This window comes from Dendronephthya gigantea, unplaced genomic scaffold (assembly GCF_004324835.1).
Source record: "Dendronephthya gigantea isolate DGI-Jeju-01 unplaced genomic scaffold, DenGig_1.0 000003F, whole genome shotgun sequence".
Lineage (NCBI taxonomy): Eukaryota > Metazoa > Cnidaria > Anthozoa > Malacalcyonacea > Nephtheidae > Dendronephthya > Dendronephthya gigantea.
This window is the reverse complement of record NW_021163013.1, coordinates 3,503,543-3,520,871: the sequence shown is the minus strand read 5'-3', so window position 1 is coordinate 3,520,871 and position 17,329 is coordinate 3,503,543. Positions and strand designations below refer to the sequence as shown.

Genomic DNA, 17,329 nt, shown 5'->3' with positions numbered 1-17,329 from the left:
CAGCAATTCGGAGGGATCCCTCGGTCCTCAGCCACTCTAGCACTTATCAACATGGTTCATGAATGGAATAAGGCTAGGGACGGTACAGGGGATGCAGTTCGAGTAGTTTTGCTTGATTACTGAAAAGCATTTGATCTTATTGACCACCGAATTCTTGCACAAAAAGTGTTTCAACTTTATATTCCACTCTCAGTAAAGAAATGGATTATTGACTTTCTGAGAAGAGAACAAAGGGTAAAATTGTCACGTGACTGTTTCTCGGAGTGGGGCGGGGTACCGTCTGGAGTTCCCCAAGGAACTAAACTCGGACCTTGGTTGTTTATCTTAATGATTAATGACCTTAAGCCATGCTCTACCGACTACTGGAAATATATTGACGACACAACGATCTCTAAAGTAGTTAAGAGACACACCCTTTCCGCTATTTAAGGAAAAGTGGAGTATATACAACAATGGTCAATTGAGAACCGTTTGCAACTCAACTCCACCAAATGTAAAGAATTGAGAATTCATTTTGGAAAGGAAGAGCTATAGACTTCCCAAACATCTGTATTAACAGTTGCAACTTAGAAATAACTTCTTGTGCTAAAATCCTGGGCCTAACAATTAGCAACAATTAAAAGTGGAACCAGCATGTCTGTAATATCGTCAAAAAAGCCAACAAGAGGATATATTTTATCATCCGGCTTAAACGAGCAAAAATCCCAATACCAGAGATACTGCTCTTCTACTGCACTAGTATAAGACCAATGAATATAGTTCTGAGGTCTTCCACTATGCATTGCCCAAATATCTTCAAGATTTTATTGAACGTGTACAACAAAGAGTAATTTCTATCATCTATCCAGGTTGTGGCTATACGGAACAATTAAAGTATAGCAACCTACAAACTCTTCATGCTAGACGAGAGGAAGTATGTCTGAAGCCGTTTAAAAGCATCGAAAACAATACGGATCATAAACTTAATAACCTACTTCTAATGCGAATGGTCCAGTCTCACTCTTTGGCATTTCATCGTGAGTTTATAATTAATTCCCAATATGAATACGAACAGATTTTTAAATACATATGTCTTATCATCCGCGATGGCAATAAACAGATTAAAAGAGTAGATTTAATATAGCGTCCTTTTAAAGCGATTCTTTTTCAGCTTTTAAGCTGGTTTAAAGAGTCGATTGTATATATATATATATATATATATATATATATATATATATATATATATATATATATATATATATATATATATAAATATATATATATATATATATATATATTATATATATATATATATATATATATATATATATATAATATATATATATATATATATATATTATATGCATATATATTTTTGAGATTTTTAATAGATATAGTATAGATATTTAATACAACGAAATCTGCAACATTTATTATAATCTTTTGTATAGAACCAATTTCTGTAAATTATGAAATTTCGTATAAAATTATATTATGAAAACACTGTAACATGTACATGCGCAAAACTGAAGCTTTTGGCTGATCTGAGCAGTGGTAAACAAACAGCGGCCATTTATGCTTTAAATTTTGGGCGTTTATTTTTATATGCAAGGTGGGCCGCAGAGGGGCATTGACGCAGGTTGAAAAGACCAAAATTATACAAGCACTACAGCAGAAGCTACCCACCCTTCAAATCGATAAAATGCTTCAACGCGACTATCATACAATCAAAAAGTATGCTACAAATCCACAATCCTGCAATGGAAGAACAGAAAAGGGGAAGATTTGAGAAAAGTTAGGTGTGTCTCGTCGGGTACTCAGTTCACCTGAACGCGAAGTCCACCGTAATCCTCTACAGACCTCCAAGCAGGTATTCGAAGCAGTTGGTATGTGTAACGTTCCTAAAAGCACACGATGTTCCATTCTAAAGCGTATAGCAAAATGTAAGAATCCCTTGGTGCCACCTCCTTTAAAGCAAGTTCATCGAGAAAAGATACTCGAGTGGGTGAAAAATTATATGAAGCAGAACTTTGAGTTGGTGTTATTTACTGACGAGTGCCGATAGACCCGATGGCTGGAGATGAGGATGGTGTGATATGAAAGGATTACCACCACATTGCTTCAGGCGTCAACAAGGCGAAGGTAGAGTCATGTTCATCGCTGCGATCATCAATGATTAACTTGTCAGCCCATTTAGAGTCGAAGATAAAACGATAGGCGTTAAAATGACCGCCCCGAAATACATAGCTTGCCTAAACGAGCATTTTCTGCCATGGTACAAGAAGAAAAATTTGTCTCTTCGGAGGAATATGGTTTTTATGGAGGACAATGCTCCTTCCGATGCTGCACACTTGACAACAGGCTTTTTTACTAAAGTTCTTGTTAAAAAAGGCGAAATAATGCAATGGCCAGCATGCTCTCCGGATCGCAACCCAATTGAAGACTTGTGGAGCATTCTCAAAAGAGAGGTATATGCAGGTGGAAAACAGTACTGGTAAAAAGAAGATCTGTGGAATGCAATTAAAACTACTGCTATAGAGGTATTTCACTTGATGCAATCAGGAAACTCACCGCATCGATGGATCAAAGGCTACTTTAATCGTATCAAATCATGGACGATACATTAAACATTAATGAATAATATTAATCTTCTATTTTTTGTATATAATTATATATAATTATTATTTATCAAATGTGTGTGGGAATAATTTTATATTCATTAAAATTACATAGAAAACGATATTGTCTCATTTTATAAATTTTTCCATTGTATCAATTCGGTAAATAGCAGTGTAATCTGCATATAAAAATGGGCGCCAAATATCTTTACTTTATGACAAAATGGCAAATGTTTGTTTTCTATTGCACAGATAAACCCAAAATTACAGCTTTGCACATTTTAATAATGTTTTCATAATATACACTACATTTCATAAAACTCTTCTAAAAACCAAATGAAATGTAGCGAAAAAACGATTTTGCATATAAATATTGGACGCAGTGTATACATTCAGCGTTTCTGTGGAATGATATCTATTTTTTCCAATTTGATGTATTGAGAAACGCCTATCTGTTAGCTGGTTTAGGAAAACATGTTCACATATCTTAGAAATTGCAGGTTACATTGATATCGAACGATTGCAATGCATCTTTGAAAAACTTCATGGATACCTTGTCGGCTCCCGGAGCCTTATTTGAAGGAAATGAAAAAAACTGTTTTATGAATCTTGAATGTGGAGACCGTCCGAAACGAGGTGTCCAAATTTGTTGGTGGAATTAGGGAGATGCCATTTTTGGCTGCTAAAGACTTTACGACTAGACAATAATAATTTACTTGTATACCTTCTCCCACAGACATAAAAATTTCGTTATTCATTTGCCAGTACCTCTACATCTCCTGCATAGGCAGGGTGACTTGTTTCTTTGCGTGGTATACAGTTGCTAATTTATTTCCAAATTGAATTGTTATTTTTTTATTATATATCCGTTTCTGGAGATATTCTGTCTCAGCCCTTCGCAATTTAATTTCATCGTTCAGAGACACCCGGTAAGACTGCCAATCCTCGTGTACGCCAGTACAGCGAGCCGTCTTCAGTAATTTATTCCTCGACAGTATGCGTTGTTTTAGTTCTTGGGTGATAAATGGACATTGTCGATATCAAACTTTAGACTTCAGAGAGGAATATTTATTCAATACACCTCGAAAGAAAAAATCAAATTCGTCCACATTTCCATTGGAATAATCTATAATGATGTTCTCTACCCAATTAATTTGTCCAAGGTCTTCCAAAAAGTTTCGTTCAAAATTCTTAAAATTACGTGCTGTGATATAAGCAGGTGGTGGCTTCGGTATTTTCAGGTTAAGGACGGAGAACTCCAGCATTCCAATTTCAATGACCAATATAGAGAATTTTAAGTCATGACAACGTCAATTAATGATGATGAGTGAGGAGTAACCCTTGTAGGTGAAGTGATGAGTTGTGATAAATTTTAAACATTGTTGTATTATTGTTTAATATGTTAATTTATGCATAGATTTAGCTATATAAAATAAAAGTGCTGTACTCATGTTAGTATGTTATATTATAATAAATGTTACACGTACAAATGGACAAACATAACATGGTGTCAGGTGTGGGATCTTCAACTTGAATAGAAATCGTAGAGTTTGGAGAAGTTTATTTCGAAAAATGGATAAATTAAGACAACCTCCTGAGTTGCAATTCGTTTCGAGCGATGGTGATTTGTCTGAGCGGTGGAAAAGATGGATACAAACAGTCAATTTATACATGGATGTCTGCATGAAAGAAGCCTCTGAGAAAGAGAAATGCAGTGCTTTCCTATATATTATTGGTCAAGATGGGAGAGATATCCACAACAAATTTGATTTTGAGACGAGCGAAGTCGACAAGATAAAACCGTTAATACAAAAGTTTGAAGATTATTGCATACTAAAGCAGAATACGACAAGCAGCGATACAAGTTTAATAAACGCGTGCAAAGTGAAACCGAATCAGTTGACCAATATGTTACTGAACTACGGCTTTTGGCGAAGAACTGTCGTTTTGGAGAACTACAAAAAGAGTTAATTCGGGATAGAATCATTTGTGGCATAAAATCGGACAGACTGCAAGCTCGATTGCTTCGAGAAGACGACTTAACTCTAGACAAAGCCATTAGCATATGCAAAGCAGACGAAGAATCGCGTAAACAACTTAAAGACCTGACGAAAAACGATAGTTTTGAGGTAAATTCAGTAAAGAATAGTTCAAGAAAAGTGAATAATGAAGGCAGACCAGCGAAGTTTAAGCGAGAAAGACAGAAAATACCATCGGGCGGCTCGGGTGAAGTAATAAAATGTGGCAAATGCGGGCAAGACCATCCGAGCAAGAAATGTCCAGCATATGGCAAAGTCTGTCATGAATGCCGAAAATTAAATCATTTTGCGAAGTGTTGCCGCTCAAGGAAAGTACATGGAATTGATCAACGCGATATAGATCCGGATAATTTATTTGTTGGAACGGTTCACAAGAAACCCGAACAGTTGACTAAAACAGAATTGACGAAAGACGAGTGTTTTATAACTCTAGAGGTTCACAAGACACCGATTAAGTTTAAAGTTGACACAGGATCGCAAGCGAACATAATTTCCATGTCGATTTATCCAGAATTGAAAGAGCCTAAAGGACCGATTCAAACGTCAAAGACCTCATTGACAAGTTACACTGGTGATAAACTTAATGTTGTTGGCAAATGCATGTTGAAATGTATGAACAAACAGCTGAACTTTTTCGTGAGCGAAACAGATCAGTATCCTATACTTGGTTTTCAAGCGTCACAAGAACTCGACATAATCAAGGTAGTGATGGGTACTAATAAAGAGGGAGATTTTGAGGAGAAATATTCAAAGGTATTCAAAGGCTTGGGGTGCCTGAGGGAGCCATATCAGATTGAATTGGATTCGGAGGTGTCACCTGTAGTAAATCCAGCGAGAAAAGTTCCTGTAGCAATAAAAGGTCGTTTGAAGCTTGAGTTAGAAGAAATGGAGAAGCAAGGAGTTATTCGTAAAGTGGACAGACCGACTGACTGGGTCAATTCAATAGCAATAGTGGAGAAACCAGGAACGGGGAGATTACGAATATGCCCGGACCCAAAGCATCTAAATGAAGCGATCAGACGGGAACATTTCCAATTACCAACGGTAGAAGAAATAGCGTCTCGGGTATCTGGTGCAAAAGTGTTCTCCAAATTTGATGCAAGACATGGGTATTGGCACATACCATTGGATGAGCCAAGCCAACTCCTAACGACGTTCAGTACACCGTTTGGCAGATATTGCTTCATGAGAATGCCTTTTGGCATTAAATCCGCACAAGAGGTTTTCCAGAAGAGAATTTCGCAACATTTTGATGATCTCGAAGGCGTAGCCACTGACATTGATGATATACTCATTTGGGGATCGGATGAACAGGAGCATGACGCACGATTAGAAGCCACCCTACAACGTTGTGAAAAAATAAATCTTACTTTAAATGTAGACAAGTGCAAGTTCAAGATGAACGAAGTATCGTATTGTGGTCACATCTTCACGAAAGACGGAGTGAAACCTGACGAATCGAAGATTAAAGCAATTCAAGAGATGCCGACACCTTCGTCGAAGAAGGAGATTGAAAGATTACTTGGAACTGTTAATTATTTAGCAAAATTTGTACCTAACCTCGCAACGATCACAGCTCCAATCAGAGAACTGCTGAAGACAGATATCGAGTTCTGTTGGTCCCACAAGCAGACGAAAGCTTTTGATCAGAGTAAAGAAATTCTTACTCGGAAACCAGTTCTCAAGTTTTTTGATCCAACTAAACCGGTTATAGTGCGTTGTGATGCCTCGCGGAATGGACTTGGTGCAGTTCTGATCCAGGAAGAACAACCAATTGCCTATGCGTCTCGTTCCATGACTGAAGCAGAAATAAGATACGCGCAGATCGAGAAAGAACTTCTCTCTGTTCTATTTGCTCTTGAAAGATTCAATGCGTACACCTATGGCGTGAAAGTCCTTGTTGAAAATGACTATAAACCACTTGAGATCATTTTAAAGAAATCCTTACACTAGAAATACATGCATGCAGCAACCCCTCGCCTCGGTTAAACGAAATTAGTTGAGCATAGGGATGGTAACATAATTGTTAGGAAATAGAAAATTTATGTGGGTTGGGGGTTTTGGAAGGTACGTGGTATGTGAAAAAAAGAAATTGAGAAAAGTACGGAAATATTTTTCTGCACGTGGAAGCAGTCATAGCAACTCGCAACGGCCGTATAAAGAATCAAAGTTTTATTTTTGCGAAAAAAATGGCAAAAATACGACAAAATTCTTACCTTTTTCTGGGAGTTAAGTTACTCATCTATAGTCAGTGTTATGGTAAATTATTTTAATTATTAATTACCATGAAATATAACATCAGACGTCTCATACAACTTCCAAAGTTTTATGTTACGCCTCGACTGGTTTTTGCACGCGAATATTTTGATTTTCTTTTCTTTTTGTCATTATGAAAATGGAGTTTATAAATGAAATTATAATGTCGTATATCACATAACACATTCAGATTTACCGTGAAATACATTTGAGGATATTAAAGTTGTGTTTACCGCAAAAGAATTGACTTTTTAAAACTGTGCCGGATGACATATTACCAAGTGTAAAATCCGATTTATTACAAAGTCATTATACACGGTGAATTCGGTCGAAAATTTGGTCTTGTTATTTGTTAAACCGTGAAAAGTCCTGACCATATTCGAGTCTCCCTCTAATTTAACTAAAAATACATATATTCCATATTTATGAAAATATAAATTTATCAATTTCATCAAAATTTTGCGAAATGACAGTTATTCATTGACGTTTAAAATACAAATTTTTGTCTTGACCAATCAAGAGCTTAGTAGTTCACACTGGCCTATGCGCATAACGTAGAAGACCGTCCATGGCGTGAGGTCTATTGCATAATGGCGGACAACTTTGATTTCGCATTTGCACATCGTGGGTGTAAATAACCGAGCGGAATTAGTACCCTCGCACGGTGCTCCGCCCCGGCTCGGGGATGATGCGCCTCTGAGATTGCAAAGGATGTTGTTAAGATTACAGAAATATAACTTCACCTACAAGCATAGACCGGGCAAGGATCTGGTGGTAGCGGACACTCTATCACGGGCACCACTTCCCACTACAGATTCAGAGTTAGAGAAAGAAATATCGTGCTATGTTCACATGGTGATGTCAAATCTTCCGGCAACAGATGACATGATGGCGACACTCAGGATTACCACAGAAGAAGATGAATCGTTACAGCGGTTGAAGAAGACTGTTTTGAACGGATGGCCAGATTCGAAACGAGAAACACCAGTCAAAATTAGGGAGTATTGGCATTGTAGAGAGGAGATCTCAGAAATTGATGGGATCCTTTTGAAGAATGAAAAGATCATCATCCCAAATTCCCTGCGACCAGAAATGTTGGAAAAGATTCATGCTGGACACATGGGCACCGAAAAATGCAAGAAGCGGGCACGGGATGTTCTGTATTGGCCAGGGATGAATTCGCAGATAGAAGAAATGGTTTTGAAATGTTCGACTTGTCTCGAATATCGACCATCAAACCAGAAAGAGCCCATGATTGTTCAACCAACTCCCACGATTCCATGGGATACTGTCGCCACTGATTTGTTTTACTGGAACAATTCTAACTATCTATTAGTCGTGGACTACTTCTCACGTTATTTTGAGATTGCGAAGTTACCAGATATTAAGAGCAGCACAGTAGTTACTTACATGAAATCTATATTCGCTAGACACGGGATTCCAAGAGAAGTAAAGAGTGATAATGGTCCGCAGTACATATCACAAGAATTTGGAAAGTTTTCGAAAGAGTGGAATTTCAACATACGACAACCAGTCCATAACATCCACAAGCTAATGGTCTGGCTGAAAGATCGGTGCAGACTGTAAAAAACTTATTAAACAAAGCAAACAGAGATGGAAAAGATCCTTACGTTAGTATTTTAGAATATCGAAATACACCCATTGATCAGATTGGTTCACCAGCGCAATTACTGATGAGCTGAAGATTAAGATCTGTCGTCCCCACAACAAAGTCTTTGCTACAACCCAAGGTCATTGAAGAAGATCTAGCGAGTTCGAAGTTGATAACTAAGAGTTGATAACTACTAAGAAAACCCTTCAGAAACTGTATCACGACCAAGGCTCTAAAGAACTTCCTACAGTATCACAAGGCGAGCAAGTGCGCATGAGACAAGGAAAAGTATGGAATCCAGCTGTGGTAATTAGTAAAGCACATACACCAAGGTCATATATCGTGCAAAGTCCAGATGGAAGCACTTATAGGAGAAATAGGAAACACATTCTCAAGACGAAAGAAGGAAGCTCACAGTCATTTGGAATCGAAGATTGTGATGACACTAGTCAAAGCAATGATCACACTAGTCAAAGCAATGAAAAGGATGCAGTTGGTACAGAACCAGCAAGTGATGGTGATAATGCAGTATCTCTAGAAGAAACACCAGAGGAACAATTACCGGTAACACTTGATAAACTACTTAGTACATCTCCACTAAAGACTAGAAGTGGAATTAGGAAACCAAATAGGTTTAAGGACTATTGGTTATGAACATTGGATAATAGTTAATTGACAATTAATTAAACTTTAAATCAATTAAATTACTTTAGAACAATAGAAAAAAAAATTATACCTTTATAGTTTAGTATAGTATACTTTTATTCATTTAAGAAGAGGGATGTTGTATTATTGTTTAATATGTTAATTTATGCATAGATTTAGCTATATAAAAGTGCTGTACTCATGCTAGTATGTTATATTATAATAAATGTTACACGTACAAATGGACAAACATAACAAACATGAGCAAAGATCCCAGATGAAATGGGCACGGGTACCCATTTTAGCCGCGCCGTGCGACTAAATCGAGTATAATGTAAACCATCACTATGGTTTTCTAGCAACCCCAGTGTGGTTTCGCCATTTCAAGCGCCCGTTGAAGATAATCATTAGCATGTTCCAGATCACCCTTTGTGTCACACACAGCACCCACGATGCTGTACGAGGTAGCAACGTCAGTATGGTTCGGTCCACATCGTCCTAAGCGTATTGCCAGCGCCCTTTGATAATAATCATTAGCATGTTCCAGATGACCTTTCGTACGGCAAACATCACCCAATTTGCTGTATGAAGTAGCAACGTCAGTATGGTTCGGCCCTAATCGTTCTAAACATATTACCAGCGCCCTTTGATAATAACCATTAGCATGTTCCAGATCACCATTCTTTTGGCAAACATCACCCAATTTGCTGTATGAAGTAGCTAGCAACTTCAGCATGCTTCGGTCCTAATCGTTCTAAACGTATTACCAGCGCCCTTTGATAATAAACATTAGCATACTCCAAATCACCTTTCTTACGGCAAACACCGCCCAATCTGTGGTATGAATTGGCAACGTCAGCATGATTCGGTCCTAATCGTTTTAAACGAATTTCAAACGCCCGTTGAAAATAATCATTAATCAATTAGTGCCAGCATAATGTTATAGCTCTGACTAAACACTGACTTTATAGGAACTTTTAGAAATATGGGAACTTGGGACCTGTGGTTGATGTAGTCATCTTCAGGTTTAAGGCAACTCCTTAATAAATAGTTAAATACCTGATTGGCGTAAATGGTAATCAGTAAGATTGACATTCTTTACCAAGCTTGGTTTGTTCTTGATGTCACAAACACCATATGGGAATACTGTGCAATTCTTAGTAATGCATTATCATGCATGTATGGTAACACAACATCAACATTCTTTGGTCTTGAACCTCCAAATCTACAAGAATACTTACATCCCCAAAATCATTAATTAAAGAAAATTGCATGAACAAATTAACATCTTTAATATAACTTGTGTTTACAAGCAATATCTGAAGTGTAAATAGTGTGCAGCAAAGCCAAGAAATATTAAAACAAAATTATGAGTGTTCATCATTAAAACGACAAATCAATATATTCTTAATAAACATCAACGTGTTATTTAGAAAGTCATTTTGATCCAAGTTTTGAAATAACAGCCATCACAATTTGATTTTGCTACTGCTGTTGTTGCATAATCATAGCTTGGAATTGTTGCTGCTGTTGCAACATCATTTTCATGAACTCATCATGCTTTTTTCTTTCCTCGTTTTGTCTTCGTTCTTCCAATTCCTTGTCCTCCATTCTAAACTTAACCCTAAGCTCATTTTCCCCCTTAAATACTGTATGGTCTCACTGCCACTAGACCTCTTTTTTTTACTGTTTTTCTGAACGTCACCTTCATTTTCTTTTCGTCTTTTAGTTTCTCCCAGTTTTTCCATAGCCTTCACACGTATATCATATTAGCACTCCCTTTATCTTCATCTGCCTTCCGTTTTTTTTCCTCATCATCCAATCTTTTTCTTTCTGCAGAGTCATCTTCAATCTGAATCAGCTCTTCAACCATGCCCTCAACTTCAGACATATTGGTGTCTATTCCAGATGCTCTTCCTCGCTGCTTAACTTTCTTCGAAGCTTACTTGATAGAAGGTTGTATCTCTCTCGAACTGCACGTTGATCCAAGTCATTTTTAAACTTTGGTACTTTGATATGCAAAAGGTTTGTCGCTATCTCCAACCACACTTGACCACGCTGAGTTGAACTCTTCTTAAATTGAAAAGAATTTTTTACCAAAATTTCTCTGCACAATAAAATGTCATTGTAATCAGTCCAGACCATAGCACTAAATTAATGAGAAAAAAAATTAGATTTTGTACACATTACTTCTTCTAACACAGTCTCCAAAGAACCCTTGGCTGCACTAATTTTGCTTGTAAGCAATTTTTTTGAAAAGCTCTATGCAATAATCTGTTGATGTTATAATCACTTTACATTGATCAGTGAAACACAATGTGGAACAAATCATTCATTTGCTATAAATAAGTGACCACTATAAATATGTGAAACTATAGCTTAGAAGTTTAAGGTAAACAACAAGATAATCAGAAAGGCTAAAACTCCTCTTTTAAATGGTACATATCTGACTATTCACTAAATAACCTTATTTGTTTACATCTCAATCTGCATTGAATAAGCCTGCACTTTTACAAAATCTGTGATTTTGACAAATGCAATCAATAGTAAATAAGGTAAACATTTCCTTGTGTATTTAAAAATAATTTGTTTTCCTTATCTTAAAAATTAAAGAAATTTTAATCACTTACTGAGTCTTCCTGCGTGAAGGTTTATCCTTCTCAACTGATTGCATAGCCATTTTAGAAAGACCTATTTTAAAAATGAAAAGTCGGTCAATTTCCTTTGTATAAACGAGTATATATTTTATGCCATCATTAAATAAACATTATTTTATCCATTCAAAAAGGTTATATTTGAATGTCTAACAGAATAAAGTAGAAAATATCATAAAAAACTCACGTTTTCTAGAAGACGGCAAACCAGCTACCCAGACGTATTCTACGACACAGCACGGGAGGTAACGCATGCGTACAAAAGCAATTATTAAAAAACACTTCCGGTTTCCCGCATTCTCTGTTCCCGTCGTCGATCTTAAGGTCTCTATTGTTAAAGCAAATCTTTCAAGGTCTGCAAGAAGCCCTGACTGAGCAAGCATGGAGGCATCATGTTTCTTTCCCTCTAAAATCATTTTGAAAAGAAAAGCATTAAGAGTATATACATGCATAATGTATTTGGTTGATCCAGTCCTGAATTTTAGAGAAAGTGTGTGTGTTGGGGGGGGGGGGTAAACTGCTTACCTTTCAATGTTTTGGGGTGCACCTCCAGTAAAACGTGTGCAAAAACTTCCACTAATTAATACATGTAGCTTACTATAACAGTCGAGAGAAAATGTTCAAAACAGAAGTAACCAAAATTTAAACCTATTACCTACCTACAGGTCCATACAAATGAGCAATTAACCCATTTGGCAAAGAAACTGATTGAAACTTAATGGCGTGAGTTCGTTTGTGCCCATTAAAAGCTGATCTATGGAGCTTTTTGGGGCGGCAGATGGGTCTCACGGCTGCATCTACGAACACAAAGCAATTTTCTAAAGCTGCCCCTTTATGATGGATTGCTTGGGCATATATTTGGAAGTTTCTGGAACTGAGAAGGGAATGGTTCCATCTTGTAACCAAATGCCCATGCTCTTTGTAGATAAAATCAACCACTTCGTTATGAATCATGCTCAATACAGGAGTAGGTTTTCCAAATCGGTGTATAAGATCAGAATAGCGACATGGATATGTCAGTCGTTTTAGGCAGATACACAAGCCCCCAATTCCACTGCATACTGATCCCTGTGGGCAGACAAATTTTTGAGGTAGATTTAATAATTCGGCAAGCATTTCTATTTCACTTTACCTGCATCGAAACTCAGCCATACATTCAAAATCATCCATCTCATGAAAATCAAACTCGCCGATATGTTTATATGGAAACTCTGGGTTTTTCGAGAAGTGCAGTTCATTAAGAAGTAGAAATTCCTCTTCATCGATAGTACCATCATCGAAACTTTCCAGCAGAATTTCTCGAGTGTGTTTAAAAGATGCCATTCGACTTTTCCCGTCTTTGTTTTTAAAAATTCTTAAGGCTTCAAATTTAGTGTGAGAACGGTAGTCTCGACCCGGGCCTCGGGCTCCGAATACCGTCGCCGTCATCAAATCCCGTAGTCGATCTTAAGGTCTCTAATAGCTTTCCAAAGAAATCGCTTAATTATTTTCTATTGTGACCGGTGAAGGAATCCGCTGCGGTTGAGTTTTCACAATTGGTCCAATTTATACCGACGGATCCTCCGTTTTGACGAATCGTCAAAACGGAGGATCCGTCGAATGACGAACTTGAGCAAGCGAAAGGTAGTTCGTCTTCTAGTTCTTCTGTAAAAAACGGACAAAGAGAAGGATCAGCCACCAAGACAAATTATCTGCACATTTCACTTCTATTTCATTTAGTCGTATTTGAATTAGCTGTTTGTCTTGACGCATCTTCCGTGATAAATAATTTTCCAATTCCCATTCCCAACGCGCGATTCTGTTTCATTTGATATAATATTAATACAGAAAAAAAGTCAGGTGTGGGATTCGAACCCACGCCCACCATTGTGGACCAGAATTCCTCCCGACGTTCTTGGGTCTGGCGCCTTAGACCGCTCGGCCAACCTGACGACTAGTTACCACAAGAACAAAACCTACTGGTTTAAAAAAACGAAAATTGTCCCTTGATGTCAATATCTAAAAAAATTGTTTCCTCATTACATACATACGACCCGACAGTGGCAGCGGTGGGATTCGAACCCACGCCATCAAAATGACTGGTGCCTTAAACCAGCGCCTTAGACCACTCGGCCACGCTACCTAAGCCGTTAAGTGTTACTATTTGGCGAATGATTGTTCTATATAACTGAATAGAGACCACGCAGCCACGCTATCTACAAAGAATTGCCGCCAAAACTTTAGATATTCCAAAGGCTTATTTCGCATAACAAGTACTATTGCCTATGCAAAATGTATTGCAGTTATATGGTTAAGTATCTGCCTTTATGAATCCGGATTGGAACATGATATCCACTGTAAAATATTGCGTCTAGTTTATTTATTTTTTTTGCTAATGACTTTTTTAATGTTTCACTCTCTTTTTCAGGTTAGGAGTTGTGAGAAATATTTGACCAGCCCAAAAATTTTTTTTCAATATGTCCAAATTTGTCAGGTATGGGATTCGAACCCACGCCCACGACTGTGGACCAGAACTCATACACCATCTTAAGTCTGGCGCCTTCAACCGCTAGGCCAACCTGACTGTTCAAAAACTTTTCGAACAATATGGCTTTTTTGCACGTTATCGACGGGAAAAGACAGAAGTAATTCCACAAAAGTATTTTAAAACAATATAGGAGTACTAATTTAGTAATACAGAAAAAAATGTCAGGTGTGGGATTCGAACCCACGTCCACCATTATGGACCAGAATTCCTCCCGACGTTCTTGAGTCTGGCGCCTTAAAACGCTCGGCCAACCTGACGACTAGTTACCATAAGAACAAAACCTACTGGTTTAAAAAAATGAAAATTGTCCCTTGATGTCAATATCTAAAAAAATTGTTTCCCCATGAAATACATACGACCCGACAGTGGCAGCGGTGGGATTCGAACCCACGCCATCGAAATGACTGGTGCCTTAAACCAGCGCCTTAGACCACTCAGCCACGCTACCTAAGCCTGTGGGTTTTACTATTTGGCGAATGATTATTCTACACAACTGAACAAAGTTTATTCCATTATTCCCCAAGTATAAAATAAACGTGTAAATAGTGTAGACCATGCAGCCACGCTATCTACAAAGTATTGCCGCCAAATCTTAGATATTGCAAAGACTTATTTCCCATAACAAATACTATTGCCTGTGCAAAACGTATTGCGGTTATATGGTTAAGTATCTGTCTTTATGGTATAAAAGTAAGCGAATCTTTTTTAATGTTTCAATCTCTTTTTCAGGTTAGGAGTTGTGAGAAGTTTTTGACCAGCCCAAAAATGTTATTTCAACATGTCCAAATTTGTCAGGTGTGGGATTCGAACCCACGCCCACAACTGTGGACCAGAACTCGTACACCATCTTAAGTCTGGCGCCTTAGACCGCTCGGCCAACCTGACGACTAGTTACCACAAGAACAAAACCTACTGGTTTAAAAAAATGAAAATTGTCCCTTGATGTCAATATCTAAAAAAATTGTTTCCCCATGAAATACATACGACCCGACAGTGGCAGCGGTGGGATTCGAACCTACGCCATCGAAATGACTGGTGCCTTAAACCAGCGCCTTAGACCACTCGGCCACGCTACCTAAGCCTGTGGGTTTTACTATTTGGCGAATGATTATTCTACATAACTGAACAAAGTTTATTCCATTATTCCCCAAGTATAAAATAAACGTGTAAATAGTGTAGACCATGCAGCCACGCTATCTACAAAGTATTGCCGCCAAATCTTAGATATTGCAAAGACTTATTTCCCATAACAAATACTATTGCCTGTGCAAAACGTATTGCGGTTATATGGTTAAGTATCTGTCTTTATGGTATAAAAGTATGCGAATCTTTTTTAATGTTTCAATCTCTTTTTCAGGTTAGGAGTTGTGAGAAAGTTTTTGACCAGCCCAAAAATTTTATTTCAACATGTCCAAATTTGTCAGGTGTGGGAATCGAACCCACGCCCACAACTGTGGACCAGAACTCGTACACCATCCTTAAGTCTGGCGCCTTCGACCGCTCGGCCAACCTGACTGTTCAAAATCTTTTCGAACCAATATCGCTTTGTTACACCTTATCGATGGGAAAGGGCAGAAGTAATTCCAGAGAAGTTTTCTTTAAAACAATATAGGAGTACTAATTTAGTATTACGGAAAAAAAAGGCCGGTGTGGGGTTAAAACCTGCACGCCCACTTTTTTGGACCAGAATTCCCCACGACGTTCTTGAGTCATGCGCTTTCGACCGCTCGGCCAACCTTACGACTAGTTACCACAAGAACAAAACCTACTGGTTTAAAAAAATGAAAATTGTTCCTTGATGTCAATATCTAAAAAAAATTGTTTCCTCATGACATACATACGACCCGACAGTGGCAGCGGTGGGATTCGAGCCCACGCCATCGAAATGACTGGTGCCTTAAACCAGCGCCTTAGACCACTTGGCCACGCTACCTAAGCCTGTGGGTTTTACTCTTTGGCGAATGATTATTCTACATAACTGAACAAAGTTTATTCCATTATTCCCCAAGTATAAAATAAACGTGTAAATAGTGTAGACCATTATTCATTAAGCTGCATGTATAGAAAATGTCATAGCTAGCTGCAGTACAATAAAGTATTCTCAATTGCACTGTGCTCTAAGGATGGCAGTCAGCTCAACTGTAGATAATCTACTTTTGCCATATTTCTCTTTATCCTTTTTTAAAAAAATTAATATCCAACACAATTGGGGTGTCATGATTTTTAAATAAGCAAAATATTCATCAGGATTAATCTATTTAATTAGGGCCTGGCTGATTGAGGTTGACCGTTTTATATTAAAATTATCTTAATCTTCTAGCAAATGGATTTGGAATTTTCAAAACTTAAAACATTAGGTAATCTGGAAAAAGAGTTCATGTAACCATGCAAACAACTTTAAATTTCATTTGGTTTACAAAATGCTAGAGATTGAGTGCTCAATATACTATGTACACTAGGTAGAGCAGATATACTTCTTAGGTCATAATGATGATAATCATATCAGCCCTACCTAATTTATTGACATTTTATACTGTCAGGTTATGGTGAATGAAGATCCTGTTGCAGTAGATGATCATTGCATTGGAAATGAGGTTATAGATGCAGGTTGTGATGATAATGAGTCCATGGAAATAGACATCATGGATGAAACAGTGAGTGATGTTGCTGATAAGGAAAGTATGCTCGAGATGATTGATGATGTATCCGAAGAGAACATTCTCAATACACAATCAGAGAGTATGGCTGACAATGTAAGTATGACTGAAAAAAAGAGAAAGCATTCTGATGTGGAAATTAGCATGAGTGAGGTAAGCAATTTGAATGAAACAGGTCAGAATGCTGTCATTAATGATCACACATATTGTGTCAGTAAATCTCCCAGTAGTTTGAAACGACAAATGGATGATATGGTGGATGAAATGACAAGCATAAAGAGAAGATTAACAACTTCCAAAAGAAAGCCAGACGCCTAGAAAGAAAGGTTAGCACATTGACTG

The 17,329-nt window shown here is 37.6% G+C and overlaps 1 long non-coding RNA gene and 9 other non-coding genes across 10 annotated transcripts; all 10 read right to left on the bottom strand.

The window, feature by feature from the left end:
* Positions 1 to 11,191: 11,191 nt before the first annotated feature.
* Positions 11,192 to 12,030, bottom strand: LOC114538673. Its single transcript, XR_003688824.1, has 3 exons — positions 11,991 to 12,030; positions 11,780 to 11,840; positions 11,192 to 11,222 (listed from the first exon to the last, which is right to left on the bottom strand). It is a non-coding gene; the product is annotated as an uncharacterized LOC114538673 (long non-coding RNA).
* A 1,606-nt stretch (positions 12,031 to 13,636) lies between these two features.
* Trnal-caa lies at positions 13,637 to 13,734 on the bottom strand. The gene is given in 2 exon segments: positions 13,637 to 13,682; positions 13,697 to 13,734. It is a non-coding gene; the product is annotated as a tRNA-Leu (tRNA).
* A 109-nt stretch (positions 13,735 to 13,843) lies between these two features.
* Positions 13,844 to 13,925, bottom strand: Trnal-aag. Its single transcript has one exon. It is a non-coding gene; the product is annotated as a tRNA-Leu (tRNA).
* A 345-nt stretch (positions 13,926 to 14,270) lies between these two features.
* Positions 14,271 to 14,366, bottom strand: Trnal-uaa. The gene is given in 2 exon segments: positions 14,271 to 14,316; positions 14,329 to 14,366. It is a non-coding gene; the product is annotated as a tRNA-Leu (tRNA).
* A 123-nt stretch (positions 14,367 to 14,489) lies between these two features.
* Positions 14,490 to 14,587, bottom strand: Trnal-caa. Its single transcript is given in 2 exon segments — positions 14,490 to 14,535; positions 14,550 to 14,587. It is a non-coding gene; the product is annotated as a tRNA-Leu (tRNA).
* A 109-nt stretch (positions 14,588 to 14,696) lies between these two features.
* Trnal-aag lies at positions 14,697 to 14,778 on the bottom strand. The gene has a single exon. It is a non-coding gene; the product is annotated as a tRNA-Leu (tRNA).
* Positions 14,779 to 15,119: 341 nt separating this feature from the next.
* Positions 15,120 to 15,215, bottom strand: Trnal-uaa. The gene is given in 2 exon segments: positions 15,120 to 15,165; positions 15,178 to 15,215. It is a non-coding gene; the product is annotated as a tRNA-Leu (tRNA).
* Positions 15,216 to 15,324: 109 nt separating this feature from the next.
* On the bottom strand, positions 15,325 to 15,406 carry Trnal-aag. Its single transcript has one exon. It is a non-coding gene; the product is annotated as a tRNA-Leu (tRNA).
* Positions 15,407 to 15,748: 342 nt separating this feature from the next.
* Positions 15,749 to 15,845, bottom strand: Trnal-uaa. The gene is given in 2 exon segments: positions 15,749 to 15,794; positions 15,808 to 15,845. It is a non-coding gene; the product is annotated as a tRNA-Leu (tRNA).
* Positions 15,846 to 16,181: 336 nt separating this feature from the next.
* On the bottom strand, positions 16,182 to 16,263 carry Trnal-aag. The gene has a single exon. It is a non-coding gene; the product is annotated as a tRNA-Leu (tRNA).
* Positions 16,264 to 17,329: the final 1,066 nt, after the last annotated feature.